Below are 14,822 nucleotides of genomic sequence, written 5' to 3' on the forward strand. Positions count from 1 at the left end.
TTCCAGGTTCGAGTGTCTTAGGGATCTGTGATTACTATACTTCCGCGTTGTGTATTTTGATAATTAGAGCCTAAGTATTAGGGTTCTTTGTATTCTTTTAGTCGGTCCATTATAATGTACTGACGTTAGATTTTTTCTGAATCCAAAAGAAGGATGTCTCGGCGTGGGACAAGGAATGCGAACCGTCATCGCAGTATTTCCCCAACTCAAAATGAGAATCAGGAATTTTCCCCTCAATTTGCTGATATTATTGCACGAGCTGTAGCAGCAGGAGTAACATCTGCTCTACGAAACCAGCAACCTCCTCCGATAGTACCTGTTCCTGAACCAGTGGCACAGCCAATGTCATGGGACAAAACTCGTCACTCATTTATCAGAGGGAATCCACCATCGTTTGCGGGGTCCACAGATGTCTTGTTAGCATATCAGTGGAAACAGAAGAGCGAGCGTGATCTTCGGATGGTAATCTGTACCGAGGTGCAGAAACAGATGCTAGCTACGTTTATGCTGATAGGCAATGCATTGCAGTGGTGGGAGTCTATTACTACTGTCGAAGAGAGAACCAGATTGACTTATGCTGAATTTCAGACTCGCTTTGATGACAAGTATTTTCCTATGTCAGTAAGATCAGCGATGAAGACTGAATTTCTGGATCTGCAACATGAGGATATAACTGTGGCTAAGTATGAACAAAAGTTCATTAATTTGTCATTATTTGCACCAGAGGAGGTCAATACGGAAGAAAAGAAGAGAGACCGCTTTGTTAAGGGGTTGATATGGCCGATTAAAGTGGTGATCATAGGTAGTCCTGCATATACTACTTATATCCAGGTGGTTAATGCCGCTTTACAGCACTGCCAGATGAGGAGTGATTACCGGAAGTCCAAGGGAGATAAGCGGGCTAACCGAGACTACCAGACAGTGGAGAAAGGAAGCAGTAGTGGTACCAAGTCCAATGATCGGGGCAGATTTCAAGGACATCAACCTTGGAAGAAAAACAAAGCAAACCCAGATGTGCAGAGGGATGGAGTCCCTAATCAGGGTAGACAAGGTGGGGTACCTCAGACCGGATAGGAACAGTTTTCGGGAAGTCAACAGAGGAGGCAGGCAGGTCCTTTTACAGGACGTTGTTATCACTGTAGAGAAATTGGGCATCCGGCCAAGATGTGTCCCAAAGCTAAGCAGGGACAGTATGGGCAGCCGAGACCTAATCAGCCATTACCTCTACCGGCCCCACCGATGCCATGTGGGCAAGTTCAGAATTTTTCGGCACTTCCAGCACCACCATTTCCTCCGGGACAACCTCCACAGCAGTTGCATCATGGCAGAGTTTATAACTTCATGCCACATAATGCGCAGGCTCCTCAGGCTATTGAGGGTATGTTTTCTGTACATGGTAGAACTGCTCGTATACTGTTTGACACTGGTGCATCACATTCTTTTGTGTCTAGATCTTTTGTTATCTTATCTGGTATGACGACTCAGTTATGTGACCAACCTCTTAATATTTATACACCATTGGGAGTTAGCGCAATTTTACGAGAGTGTAGCGGTGATATCCTTATAGATATGGACCGGCTTCGATTTCTTGCAAATTTGTTAGTGTTAGATATGCATTCGTATGATGTTATACTTGGGATGGACTGGTTATCTCAGTACCATGCTCAGGTTAATTGTTACGAAAAGTCTATTGTATTTGCTATACCAGGACAGGAGATGTATCTTCTCGTTGTACCACAACCTGATGGAGGGCCTAGCACAGCACTCACAGGAAGCAACTGCGGTATCTCTTGACAGTATTTCGGTAGTACAGGAATTCCAGGATGTATTCCAGGAAATTCCAGGCTTACCACCGAGTCGAGAGATAGACTTCGTTATTGATTTAGCTCCAGGCACTACGCCTATTGCTAAAGCGCCGTACAGAATGGCACCAGTGGAGATGCGAGAGTTAAAAGATCAAATTCAGCAGTTGCTCAGCCAGGGATTTATTCGCAGGAGTACTTCACCATGGGGAGCACCAGTATTGTTTGTTAAGAAGAAGGATGGATCTCTTCGTCTTTGTATTGATTACAGAGAACTGAACAAGGTCACTATTCGCAACAAGTACCCGTTGCCCAGAATTGATGACCTGTTCGATCAGTTGAAGGGAGCTACTTACTTCTCAAAGATCGATTTGAGGTCTGGTTATCATCAGCTACGAGTCAGAGAACAAGATGTTCCAAAGACAGCATTTCTCACAAGGTACGGATCTTATGAGTTTCGTGTTATGCCTTTCGGCTTAACTAATGCCCCAGCTGTCTTTATGGACTTGATGAATAGAGTATTCAGAGAGTACTTAGATCAGTTTGTCATTGTTTTCATTGATGATATTCTGGTTTACTCTAAGTCAGAAAAGGACCATGCCAGACATTTACGCACAGTGTTGCAGACACTTCGAGAACATCAGTTGTTTGCGAAGTTTGAGAAGTGTGAATTTTGGCAGAAAGAGGTCAAATTTCTGGGTCATGTAGTGTCAGAAGAAGGGTTAGCAGTAGATCCAGCTAAGGTTGAGGCCGTTATGGAGTGGGGACAGCCTACCTCACCGACAGAGATTCGCAGTTTTCTGGGATTGGAGGGGTATTATCGCAGGTTCATCCAGGGATTTTCCAAAATTGCGGGTCCACTTACTCATTTGACTAAGAAGAATGTACCATTTGTATGGGATGATTCTTGTCAGACTGTTTTTGCTGCATTGAAGAGTAAGTTAACTTCTGCACCTGTCTTAGCCACACCTCAGAGTGGAATCGAGTATTTAGTATTTACCGACGCTTCTCTGAAGGGTTTGGGTTGTGTGTTGATGCAAGAAGAGCGACCAGTTTCTTATGGGTCTAGGAAGCTTAAGCCTCATGAGCTTAATTACCCGACTCACGATCTAGAGCTCGCAGTAGTGGTTTTTGCCTTGCGTATTTGGAGGCATTATCTTTTAGGGGAGACTTTTCGATTGTTTAGCGATCATAAGAGTCTACAGTATTTGTTCACACAGAGAGAACTGAATATGAGACAGCGCAGATGGTTGGAGTTCGTGAAAGACTATCACTTCTCTATTCAGTATCATCCAGGAAAAGCGAATGTTGTAGCAGACGCACTCAGCCGCCGACCCTATGTCAACCTTTCAGCTTTGTTTGCAATAGAGTGGGATGCTTTGAAGACTGTTGATGAGTTAGCAGACGCTTTTATGGCATGTGTGGTAGTAACTCCTTCTATCATTCATCAGGTCATTCAAGCGCAACTCTCAAATCAACAGTGTATTGATCGGGTTTCGGAGTTAGCCTCCGGAGATGTTCCTTTTTATTCTATAGGGACTGATGGAGGATTGAGGTACAAGGGACGTTTAATTGTGCCTTCAGCTGACAATTTGAGAAATGTTGTGATGAGAGAGACACACACTTCTCAGTTCTCTGTACATCCAGGGGGAGACAAGATGTATCAGGACATGAAACGCCAGTTTTGGTGGGCCGGCATGAAAAGAGATATAGCTATCTTTGTCTCTAAATGTAGCACCTGTCAGATGATTAAGATTGATCATCAGAGACCGCCAGGATCGTTACAGCCACTTCCTATACCAGAGTGAAAATGGGAGAGTATCTCTATGGACTTTATAGAGGGATTACCTACTTCACATCATAATCACAACTTTATTTGGGTCATTGTTGATAGATTGACCAAGTCCGCTCATTTTCTGCCTGTTCGTTCAAACTTTACGTCAGAACAGTATGCTAAGCTGTATATTGCAGAAATGGTGAAACTTCATGGCGTACCATTGTCCATCGTATCAGATAGAGATCCGAAGTTTGTATCAGGATTTTGGAGGAGCTTTCAGCAGGCTTTGGGTACAGAACTTTATCTTAGCACTGTTTATCATCCTCAAATAGATGGACAGACTGAGCGAGTTAATCAGATTTTAGAAGACATGTTGCGGGCATGTGTTCTTGATTTTAAGGGCAATTGGGAGGAATATTTGCCGCTGTCAGAGTTTGCTTATAACAATAGTTATCAGAAAACTATTGGCATGGCACCATTTGAGGCTTTGTACGGTAGACCATGTAGGTCTCCTGTCTGTTGGCTTGGAGTTGGTGAGAACAACTTTCTGGGTCCTGAATTTATTAAGGACACGTCAGAAAAGATCGCTATCATTAGGGATCGAATGCGTACTGCTCAAAGCAGACAGAAAAGTTATGATGACCGTCGAACTCGTGTTTTGGAGTTTAAGGTTGGTGATCAGGTTTTGCTTAAGGTTTCTCCCATGAAGGGAGTAATGCGGTTTGGGTCCAAGGGTAAGTTATCGCCTCGTTTTGTGGGTCCTTTTATGATTACAGATCAGATTGGGGCAGTAGCTTATTGTCTGGCTCTACCAGATAATCTTCATAGGGTACATAATGTTTTTCATGTATCTATGCTGCGAAAATTTCTACGGGAAGAAGATCGATATCAACACATTGATGTGGGTGAAATTGAGTTGCAACCCGATGCAACCTATTTGGAACAACCTTACTGTATTCTCGATCGTAGGAATCAGATACTGCGCACGAAGACTATTCCATTAGTACGTGTACAGTAGAGTCATCATAGTGAGACAGAGTTTACTTGGGAACGGGAAAATATTATCCGTGCCCAATATCCAGAGCTTTTTACTACAGGTATGTAGTGAATTTCGGGGACGAAATTCCTTTATTAGGGGGGGGAGAATGTAATACCCCGTATTTTATTAAAGAGTTTAGTTTATTTGAATTAATTAATGTGTGGATTTCTTTACCATTCTTATATTGAGTTCATTTAATTGTGCATGTATTATTATTAATAATTTTATTTGTTGATTATGTTTAATTAAGCAATATTAGTTAATTAAAGTATTATATTTGTGTTATAAAGTATTATGATGATATAATGTATTCTTATGTAATAATAATAATAATAATTATAATAGTTTATTAATAATAATAATAATAGTTATAATAATAATAATAGTATTAAATCTTAATGTCATGATGAAATTAGAGATTAGGATAGGATTTCATTAATGTTTATGGGTAGACTTAAAGCCATATGGTTGGGAATGTGGTTAGTTAAATGTGAAATTAGATATTTGTAATATTTATATTATATAAATTGTATATAAATTAGTTAGCCTACCTTAGAAGGAATGGAAGGGAGTTAGAAAAAGTTATAGCTTTCAGTGAGCCATTATAAAAGTGTGGAAAGGAAGAGAGAGAAAGAAAGGAGCTTGGACCGGTGTAGGAGAAATTTACCCGACTACGCGCAACCGGCGGATTTATTTTAAATCCAAAAGGCAAGTTATTATCTACTTTTCCCCTTTGAATTAATAAATTAATTGTTTAGTTTATTTTTATGCATAGAGACCAGGTTAGGAGGTTAATAAATTATTAATTTTAGTTTATTAAATTAATAAAATTTTAATTATATAGGATGGTATATATTTATATAATATCCTATGAAATTAATAATGGTTGAAAATAATTAAATAAGGCTTTAGGGATTTTTCTAGAATTTTTTAGATTTTTCCGGGGCTTTTCTGCAATTTTCAGCGAGACTACGGCGAGTTTTCCGGCCACCGGCAGTGAGGAAGGTGACCGGAGTTATCTGGTGTGTTGCGGTGTGTGATACCCCTCGATTCTAGAGCCACGGGTGATCAAGTCCGAGCACAGACCCGAGGGATACCAGACAATTAATATGTAAACAAGCAGGAATAAAACTGAATTAAGAATAAAATAATGATATGCTAAAAAGAATTCTAATTGTAAAACCTCCTCCAAAAATAAAAGTTTTAATATAAACTAACTTTCCAATCCATACAACTCGGGAATCCAACTAGTGGACCCCTAATAATCTCAACTGATAAAGCTTTACAGAATAAAATCCAAAACTAAAACCAGAAAGAAAAATCCTATTTAGTCGGAAGAGTGACTGACTGTATCTGCATCACCACGATCAAACCCTAAGCCTGGTACTCACGAACACCTGAAAAATAAAGGTGGGTCAGGCCCACATGCAAGTTCCATCCTACTACAATCCGTACATAAACCCGATACGCAGATACATCCTAGATAGCTCAACAATAGCTACAATAGTCCATAGATATATAAATACACACTATAGGATGCTCACTAGCCTATAACATAGTTCAGCCTGGGTAGAAGGTGACCTATAAAACACGCTTTTCAGCGGCCAAGTACCTAGACCTACCAGGGAACATTTGCTATATCTAGCTACTCAACCTTTGCGATATATGCACCTTAACCGTGATCAGGAGACTCAAGCTCGTATCACAGTACCATAAATATATATATAAATTCCTTCATATTGCCGAAAGATAAAATAAGCATCCATTATGTCGTTCAACTGTTTTAGTTGACAGGACATGTATCCATGTAGGAGTTAACTATTTTAGTTAATCCATTCCGTATGTAAAAAGGGGTAGGACTAAGCTTTTTGATCTAATCCATCCCTGATATGTCACCGTCCCATACCGGTACATATAATGCAAATGATCCATAAACGATGCACATTCATTAGAACATCAAATAAATTCAGAAACTAGCATAATAGAAAACCGATATTATTAAGATCCTATTATGCATCCAGTATATGATTATAATCATAGATCCTCCTTTTAAATTGTTAAAGTACTGATAAACAATTTAAGCCATCCATTTTCATATAATTGACAGAACAGAAATTATGACAGTTTAGCAATTATCATCCATAACATAATATAATGAAAAATAGAATTATAAACTGCACATTATACTAGAATTCCCAACCAATACATCCATACTAGTTCATTTACATTATTAAAACGAAGACTAGCATAAAAATCCTCCTCAATCCTTGTCGGCATGTAAATTAATATTTAATTCTTATGGCGACTATTTAATCCCCAACTATAAGTCCGAAGCATGATCTAATGATACTCAGATATAAAAACTGAACACTTTTTTTTTTGAATGCAAAAACCACCTCCATGCTAGTCCATTTAGTTTTCTAAAGCAAGACTAGCAATTACAACTTCCACTGCTCCTAACAGCATATAATTTAGTATCTAAATTTCATGATGTCTATAACTGTAGTAGAAACCAACATTCCTGGGACCCATACATTATATATTTCATTTATATAACCTCACAAAAACAACTTTTATTTTAGTCTGTTTAATTTACTAGTACCACGCTAGAAATTAACCCTTCCACCCTCCTTAACTGCATGCTTAATTAATAATTAAAAGTCATGACATCCACTCCCATAGCCTCAACCAATAATTCTAGGTCTTTTAATAAATTAAATACATCATTTTAAAACCTCTCCATTAAATTTGCTTAAACATCACGACAAGCAATTTAATTTTTTCTAAGCCGTAAACCGCATGTGAATTTAATTTTAAATCCCAAGTTGATCAAGTTCCTAACATGAATTAATTATTCATGGGTAGAATTAATCATTCTTGGGTATAATCCTATTTAATTACATCATTCAAATCCATTAAACCAAGTTTAAACACACACTGGAGCCCTGAAATCACAAAATTCACGTACTGGGCACTTTATAAAATTGGAGCCCCCTCCAATTTTAAGTTGAGCCGGCTCCAATTTTAAGTTAAGCCGCCTCAACTCTTTGTGGAGCCGGCTCCACTTCAATGGAGCCGCCTCCACTTCCCCAGCCTCCGTTTTTCCTTCTCTGCTTCCTCTGTGTTGCCTTCTTCGTGTCCGGCAAAGCCTCCGCCCTCTGTCCCACCTTTTGTTAAAGATTTCTAAGGTTCAGATTAAGTCCTAACAAGCCTAGAAACTTCTTTAATTCCAGCATGAATTACCTAGCAAAAGCTTAAACCATGAACGCAACAGTTTATGTTTTCTCCGTTTATCTTCTTCGCGTTCGGCGAAGTTCAACCCTCCGTTCTAGAATTTTTCTTACATTCCTAGGGTTCAATTCAAGTTCATTAAATCCTAGAAACTCCTCAAATTCTCTTGTGAAATTAATGACAAAAATTTAAAACAAAAACACAACAGTTCGTAGTTTCAAAAGCGAACAGGGGTTTAAAATTGTACAGAGACTCTATCACGCATAAACATCCGTTTTAATAATTAAATTAGATTCCTGGAGACTATAGAGAATGCACAGAACACAAGTTTATAGGAAGGAGATAGAATGAAACTTGCCTTTAGGTTTCGGTTTGAAACCTTTCAACGCCGTTGCTAACTAGTCCGACGAACTGTAGACTACCGGCAACTCTCCTACTGCTCCAGTTCTATCTCAGCATCAACCTCTTCCTTCCTCTATGGTACACCTTTAGTCCATAGATGAAAGCTTAATTGATTCTCTCTGTGTCTCTCTGTGTTTTTCCCCTCAAACCTCTCTGTTTCTCTCTTCTCTAGTTTCCCTCTGTTTACCTCTCCAGATTATTACGTGAAAAGGGTGTCTTGCAGACAAATATTTTTCTATATATATAGACTCATGCAAAAAACCTTAATCCTAATTCCAGCCCAAGTATAAGTCGGCCAACCAAAATACTTAACACCAAAACCCTAAACGTAAATATAACTACAACCATATAACTTAAATCAAATAAGTCACACAAACCATTTAAAAACACGTAATAATAAAAAAAATACCAATTAATCAAATAAATAAAATAAATCCCAATTGCACGTAATTAAGTTAAAATAAATAAACAATATAAAACAAATACACAATACCAATTTTAAACAAGTAAAACAATTAACCACTTAGCCAGATAAATCGTATTTAAATGCACACAAAACAAATAATCAATTTATCAATTTAAAATGCACATAAATAATTAATTAAATTTCCATTATATCCTTTTTAAAATTAGGCGTATTACACGGTGTATTGTAACAAGCATGCGCATGGATCAGCAGCCGGTAGATGGGTTGTGAATCCTTAGATTGATACGGCGTAGCGCGGAACATCATATGATGGTGCGCGCGAATCATTGGCCGTAGGATTAATTAGGCTCATTAAGATTGATCCGGTGTGACGCGAGTACGGAGTCCGGATGCAGCCAACCAACCAGGAAGTGACACGTCTGCAGGAAGCCATGGTGCGCGCGTGGGAGCGCGTGCGCGCGCGTGGCTGATGCCAGACGCGCGTGGAGGCGCGTGGGAGAGTGGGGAAGGTTGGGCTGCGCGTGGGGGAGCTTAGGGGGGCGCGTAGGGGCGCGTGAGGGGCCCTGTTAGCTGCTGGAACTTACCAGAATACCCCTAGGGCCTGTTTTGTAAATTCCAGAACCTTAAACTTGGATTTTTAGGTACTATGTTGGTATTTACGGGTTTAACGGGCCACGAAATTATTATTTTAATACCCGTTAAGTATTATTATGGCCGATTAATATTTCTAAACCTTAATTGGCCCGTTTACCGTACGGATATGAATGTGACTCATTTAACAACATTACTATAGATGGTGTTATTATTTTATTAAATGGTATTCATTATTACTATTCAAATATAATAATGTCACGGTTATCGTCATATAATTTATCCATTATATATTATGGGATATTTATACTGTTAATCATATATCAACCATGATTATTATTGCTGTGTGCATTTCAGGAAATAAATGGACTGTTTAATTATGTCACATTTATATTATATGGATGTGTTGCCATATAGAATCATGTGAGCTGACTAATAAGTTGAGACTCATTTATACCTTATGCATTCGTTGCCATAGACAGATGTGTGGCTGTCAGGGTATGTGGTTTAATATTATTGGCATATGTTGCCTAATTGATATACTTAGTATGTTTAGTATTATCATTGGCATGTATTGCCTAATTGATATGCTTAGTAACTCATTAGTACATTGAGATGCGTTACTACTGTGTAGTCTTTACAGTCGGTGTTGTCAGTACCATGCACCGTGTATAATAGCTGATTTCCTGGGGAGGGAAAGGAGACACTTAACCACCTAGTGTGAGTCTAAGTGATCCCCGTCTGTTCTGGTTGAGGTCATATTATACATCGGGTAGTTCCATTTGGATGTATACAGATATAGTACTCATCCGATTCATAATGATTAATTTATTTGATTCTCTGATTTGGGTCATAGTAGAGAGGACTTGCTCGTGGGGTTGACCCACCATTGTTGTTATTTCAGGATACGGTCAGTACCCGTTCCAAAGTTGAGGTTAGCAGTGTGGGACCACCATCCGAACTCGTCTACTCTTACGATCCAGTTCAAGGTAGAAGTTTTATGTATTACTTCAGTTTCAGTTTTATTTACTTTTGACGTTGTACTCTCAAGTTTATATTTAGGGATCCTTGACATAGGACTTCCAAGTTGTAATGGAGTACTGTATTAAATAAAGGATGGGTGGATGTTGTATTATTTAGTATTCCTTTCATGTCTAAATTCTTTTATTATTATCATTTTGTATTCCATGCTTGTATGTTGCCAATTGTTTTTGATATCCCTCGTTATTCGTGTATAAGTCTGATTAACTTATGCGTGGAAAATGTGGGGGTGTTACATAACCAGTTAGAAGGGATCTCGTAACCGGTTACATGAGCATGGGCATAATGCATGACTTCTATTTTTGACCTCTTAACCGGTTAGGAAAGCTTGGTAACCGGTTAGATGACCTAGGGTTGACAATTTTGACTTTTTTGCCCTTTTTTCTTTCGTTAGCCATATCTTCTTCATCCAGACTTAGAATCAAGTGATTCTTGAGTCTAAGTTCATTGATTTTTCGTTGTCTTTCCAATGGTGTACTCGGTAGCACCTACTTTCACCTTAGAAATGACCATTTTGCTCCTAGGTTCCTTTTTGTCCGTTTTTGAAGCGTCACTTCCGCATTTGCTTTCCTTTGAGTTCCGTGACCTCATTGAGGGTCACATTGGTGTCTTAGAGACGCATTATATCTTTAGAGACCGTTGTTTCACCTTTCACTTCTGTATTTCGGATTCGTTATCGGGTCATCACTGACGCACTAGGTTGAATAAAAACTTGGGTCATTACAAGTCAAATCACATTCATCCGAGTAAAAGGTAGAGATATTGAAATTTGTTCTAAAGTACCCTAAGAAGTTCAAGCAGCTATATTTTATTTTTAATTTAGGCAACACAGTTGATCATTAATTGAAATAGAATTTTTTTCATTAATTTTGTGATGAATTGATAATGTTATGGACCTATGATTATTGATTAATTATATTTAAATAGTTTATTTCTGTTATGATTATTGTGATAGTGTTAATCGTAATATATTTATTTTATTATTTGTTACATATTATTCACTGTCCTTACAAATATACAATATATAAGAAAATAATAAGATGTGTATAGCTGAATTTTTTGTCCCGAATTTTTAGTGCATATAACGTATTATACACGTACGCATCCGTATTTGTATTTTTACGTTTCTATTTTTTTTAAACAAATTTTTTAAATGTATTTTAAAAATATATCAAATTATATTCGTACATTTTCGTATTTTCACCGTACCGTATTTTACTAACTATGGCAATCAGTGATAATAGATATATATATATATATATATATATATATATATTACAATTTAATCATATATATATATATATATATATATATATATATATATATTACTCTACAATTTAAGACCAAATATTTACAATTTAATCATCATTTCTCTCGAGCGATGTGGGATAACGCAACCTATTTCTCAGTGTGGTAGCTCGCTAGTGCTGGTTACCCGTGCCACGCACCTGTAAGCTGTTGTAATAGCTTGCCAATGCTTTTCACCCACCCACGCATACCCGTCTACATGTAGTAGCTCGCCAGTGCACCTCACCCTCCCACTTACGCTGTAACCTATTATGGTAGCTCCTTGGTAAAGCTCATCCGTCCACTCACACCTGTTTACATATGGTAGCTCGTTGGTACCCGTCACTTGCTCACACACACCGTCTACTTCGTCAGCATCACCACACTTCCGGTTCGGTACTAGCTCTGATACTAATCTGTCACGCCCCAAAAATTATAACACAAGAACCCTTATCTTATACTAAAATCTGGTACGTGACTTACATCATTCATCCACAATAATTCATGATTAAATCAGTAAGAATAAATTTTATTTAAAAATTCATTAATCCAAAGGAAATCAGAGCCTGACACAGCCGGAAGTGTGGCCAATGAGGACGTTGGGCCCCAAGGGGGTGATTGTGGCGACCTAGTGGGTGGGTGTGCCATGGGTGGGTGTGAGACACTGACAGGTTATCACACTAGGCGAACTACTGGTGCACAATCTTATTCGTAATAACAACGGGTTTATTTGGTTTGTAACTTTACAAAACAATTCTAAAAAATTCAAAGAATAGAAAATGGTTTTTAGAGAATAATAAAATATAGTTATCTGAAAATAGACCTATTTATAAATAAATTTTTAAAAAACTGAATCAAGTAAATTTTTTAATACAATTTTTTTATTTTTAACGGAAAAAAAAAAAATTAATCTCAAAGTTACGAAGGAAGGCGGATACTTCTTTTTAGAACCATCATGGAATGGATTGAGTTGACCTAAAGTTTCTAGACATGGACTGACTGGTCATGTGTTCAAATCACAAGTGCGTCAAAGCCAATCCAGAATGGTACAAACAAAATAAAATATAATATAAAATTTATAAAAAATAAAAAGGAAAGCTAACAGACATGGGGATCGTGTAAGATCCTGATGGGATGGCATGATATTATGCATAGAAGTAAAATGGCCCAACGTTGTTGGAAAGGTCGAGCGCGAATGAGATAACAAATGCATAAGAAAACCACTTTTAAGGGACAAATAAAATTGTGTCCATTCATGGTGGCTCAAGTAGTCCAGATCAAACATGCCTTTTACCCGGGTTACGCATGGAGTTCAAACCAATCCAAAACAAATCCAAATGAATCAGTGAGAAGTGACCATAAACTATTATGAGACCAACTCAAGAAATTATGGCTATCAACCTAACTTTCAATGGAGCCACAGTTCTCTGGATCGATCGTTACAAAGAACCATTCGATTAGATGTATGGGGATAGTGCAAAAACAACTTGTAATTAAGGACAACACTAAGAACGGTAGCCATGTAATTACCGCACCTCCTATCATTCAACTTCCAATAATTATAATCAAGAGTCTCCATAAACATACATTTCAATAATTTGGAACACTAACAAGGCCACAAAACCAGTCAGATACACCATCACAGACGCATGAACTTTTAAAGTGTTATAAATATCATAGTAATCTAATGGACAAATACACTCTCTGGTGGAACAACAGTTCCTATCCCGTCCAGCTCGATATACGTTAAAAAAAAAAAAAGACTGTAATGCTTAATAAATATCTCAATATTTTTGGAAAGCGCATTTCAATTTGACAAAACAGGAGTCACTGTTCACAAGAGAAGATTTTTTTTTATCCTGATAGAAAAGGCACATCAATCTAAGAATATTATGATTCCAAAAAAAATTATTAAATTCCGAGCATGCGCCCAATATATACGAGGGTAAAGTGCATTAAACCCCTTGAACTAGGTTATTTGTAAAAAATCCCTCTGAATTACAAAAAATCCCCTTAACTATGATTTTGTTACAATTTACCCCCTTGAACTATTGGTCATTTGCAAGAAACCCCCCTGAATTACAAAAAATCCCCCTGAACTATGATTTTGTTGCAATTTACCCCCCTGAATTATGATTTTGTTGCAATTGACCCCCATAACATCAGCTTTCGGTACCGAAAATTTTGAAAGACCAGTTTATCCTTATAACACGTACATTGCGTCGTTTTAACTTATACACTTCTTACTTTTTTTTCTACCAAAAGATGTCTTTCACCCAACACAATCCAAAACTGAGAACTAGAGAGAGAGAGAGAAGAGACCAAAGAAATCCGAGGTTGGCAGGATGGCTCAGTCTCGGATGATGGCGGCTTGTGCGCGGAGGACTCGGCTATGATGAGAGCATGGTTGACTTGGCTGTGAACTGTGGAGGCGGCGGCGAGCTCAAGGGGGCTCGGCGGTGAACTGTGGACGGCTGTGTGCTCGAAACACGGATGGCGATATGCTCGGCTATGGAGATGGCGAAATGGGCCGGCGAGATTGGAATGGACGGTGGAATGGACCGGCGAGTAAGGTGAGTTGAACGGCGGGCAAGGCGGTGACGGCGATGGGCTGATGCAACGGTGCAGAGAAGTGCGATATATATGGCCGACGGATCTGGCTAGTGGTGCAGCGGCGATAATGGAGCTATGACAGGAGACCCACTGATCCCATCAACAAATTCCTCGACTTTATCGTCCCTTTCAGTCAATCAATTCGCGTGGATGGGGTAAACTGCAAAAAAATATATAGTTCATGGGGGTTTTTTGCACATACCCCAATAGTTCAGGGGTTTTTTTTGCAACTTTTATAGTTCAGGGGGGTTTCTTGCACATACCCCAATAGTTCAGGAGTTTTTTTGTAATTTTTATAGTTCAGGGAGTTTTTTGCACATACCCTAATAGTTCAGGAGAGTTTAATGCACTTTACCCCAATATACGATGTGCAGCATAACTTTGCTTCTAAATTTATAATTGAGTAAAGAGAAGTCAATGCTTCTAAATTTTGCAAACGGTACTTTTAATTAGTAAGAAAAAGACTTTGGCAAAAATAGTGGTTAATTGAATCCAAAACAAGAATATTCACAAGAGTTATTATATGTTTCTCTGTAATGAACGACAAAGGCATCTCTCATCAACTTGCAATCAATTAGATCCCAAGTCTACACACACACACACACACAGCAG

This window comes from Cornus florida, unplaced genomic scaffold (genome assembly GCF_030987335.1).
Source record: "Cornus florida cultivar Cherokee Brave unplaced genomic scaffold, ASM3098733v1 CherokeeBrave_3.0.0_Hap2_Chr01, whole genome shotgun sequence".
NCBI classification, from domain to species: domain Eukaryota; kingdom Viridiplantae; phylum Streptophyta; class Magnoliopsida; order Cornales; family Cornaceae; genus Cornus; species Cornus florida.